This window comes from Canis lupus, chromosome 3 (assembly GCF_011100685.1).
Source record: "Canis lupus familiaris isolate Mischka breed German Shepherd chromosome 3, alternate assembly UU_Cfam_GSD_1.0, whole genome shotgun sequence".
In the NCBI taxonomy this organism is placed as follows: domain Eukaryota; kingdom Metazoa; phylum Chordata; class Mammalia; order Carnivora; family Canidae; genus Canis; species Canis lupus.
Window position 1 is genome coordinate 10261392 of NC_049224.1, and position 2537 is coordinate 10263928.

The window sequence follows — 2537 nt, forward strand, 5'->3', positions numbered from 1 at the left end:
GTGCATCTTTCTTATAAAGCAGTACTTTCTTTGAGCCAATGCACTTTTAAAAACAAGTTTGAAGCAACTCTTTACAGAGATGTCATAGACTGTTTTTCTCAAAATGTGCATAACTGTAATATACTGAATAGATTACTAATGTTTAAATAGAGTACTTAAAATATTTGTTAGCCGTTTGTATTTTCTCTTTAAAGTAAAAGTGCTTTGTACAATGTGTGATGACCAGCTGCCACAATTTGCCTAAAACAGAGATTTCTTGGATCAGGCTTCTAGTGTTCAAACCGCAGTCCTCAGAAAACCTGGATGGTTGGCTATTCTAAATGTATCACACAGCAAAAGAAAAAGTATATACAAAAGAGATGAACAACTCCTATACTTTCTGCATCTGCCATATAAGTACATTTTAAATTCAATCAATAGTAAATTAGTTTAGATTCTTAGATAGGATTAAGTATATTCTTTCTTTATGAATGTATTTCTGTATAGAGCAACTACTATTGGAGTATCTGTGGTCATTTTTAAATAAAATATATATGTGCCAGGAAATCACCATTTAGCATTAATGATAATGTTCATGAAGTTCTTGCTATTTTAATTAAGGTGAGATCATAATTGAATTTTGAGTCAGATTAAAAGGGAAAACAGATAAATGTGATATGAAGCTGAGCAGATGGTGGTCACAGATACTAAAGGAAGAGAGAAGTAATAAGGACAAATGTACAGTTTAAATTTACTTGTCTCTGTTTATTTCTAAACTCCCATTTCATTTCCAGAGTCCATTAAAATTTAAGGTAGCAATTTAGGAAAAACCAAAACAATCAGATGCTAATCTAGGATAATTTGTTTCAGCTGGAGTATTGATTGAACCATACAATATTTGTAGTCAAATACTTTACATTATTTATGAGCATTTGCTAATAAGCCTTGTATGCATTGCTTCAACTATATTAATAAAAACAACACTGACAACAGTAAACAGATGCTTAGGAAGTCCTCTGAAAGGCATTTGGAAAACTTTTTTATGTCCAAAAAATTTAAATCTCCCCTTGACATCAATTAAATATCCAGATATTCTTCCATTTCTTTGCTTTTCCATAATAGCAGAGCTTCATATATGTATGAGTTCATGCTTTCAGACTCTCCCATCACACATAGCATATTCCTGCATATACACTTATTTATGTTTCTAGCAGTGATTTTTACAGTGTGCTCAAATACATAACGAAATGCCCATTAACATCTTAGCTTTTTCAAAAAAAAAAAAAAGATTTTTAATTTATTTATTCATGAGAGACACAGAGACAGAGGCAGAGACATAGGCAGAGAGAGAAGCAGGCTCCCTGTGGGGAGCCCAATGAAGGACTTGATCCCAGGACCCCAGGATCACTCCCTGATCTGAAGGCATTAGGTTTTTTACTTTGTTGTCAAGCAGGTGTCTCAAGCATCATAATAAGGCAATGTATTTCTGTCCCCTTCTTCCTCAGTCAGGTAGCATGAACCATCAACCACCTATTAGCTGAACTCAGAATCCAAGAGACATAGTTGATCCCTCTTGCCCTCTTCCTACAATGTTATACGGTATTTAGTCTGAGTTCAACAAATATTTGTTTTATCTCTTAATAAATATTTAATTACGTTTAGAAAACCATAAAATTAAATAAAAATCTTTAAAAAAAAGGGCTGCCCTGGTGGTGCAGCGGTTTACCGCCGCCTGCAGCCCAGGGCATGATCCTGGAGACCCTGGATAGAGTCCCACGTCGGGCTCTCTGCATGGAGCCTGCTTCTCCCTCTGCCTGTGTCTCTGCCTCTCTCTCTCTCTTTCTCTCTCTCTCTGCATCTCTATGAATAAATAAATAAAAATCTTTAAAAACAAAGAAAAAGAAAACCATAAAATTGAAGTTGGAAACTAATCTGTATCAAGCAGCTTCTCTGGGTGCTTATATCTTTGACTCACATGTTTCTTTAATGACAAGAAACATTTAATTATCATTACAGTTTATGAAGCACTTTTGCAAAATATATTTGCTCACTTGCTCATAACCATCTCAGGAAGATACTGAAGACTGCTTGAAAGCAAAAACCATGCCTTCTTCATTCCTTTATTCTCAGCTTGGGACATTGTAGATTGTTTTTTTAAAATTTTATTTATATATTTATTTTAGAGAGAGAAGGAGTGTGTGTCCAAGTAGTGGGAGGGGCAGAGGAGGAGGGAAGGGAAGGAAGGAGGAAGGAAAGAAAAGAAAGAAAAGAAAAAGGAAAGATAAAGGGAAGAAAAGAAAGAAAAGAAAAGAAAAGAAAAGAAAAGAAAAGAAAAGAAAAGAAAAGAAAAGAAAAGAAAAGAAAAGAAAAGAAAAGAAGAAATCTTGAGCAGACTCCATTTTGGAAAAGGAGCCCAACACTGGGCTTGATCTTAACAACCCAACCTTGAGATCATGACCAGAGCTGAAACCAAGAAAGTCAGATGCTTAACCATCTGAGCCCCCAGTTGCCCCAGGACATAGTGAATATTTAATGTAAGTTTTTCAATAAACAGAATG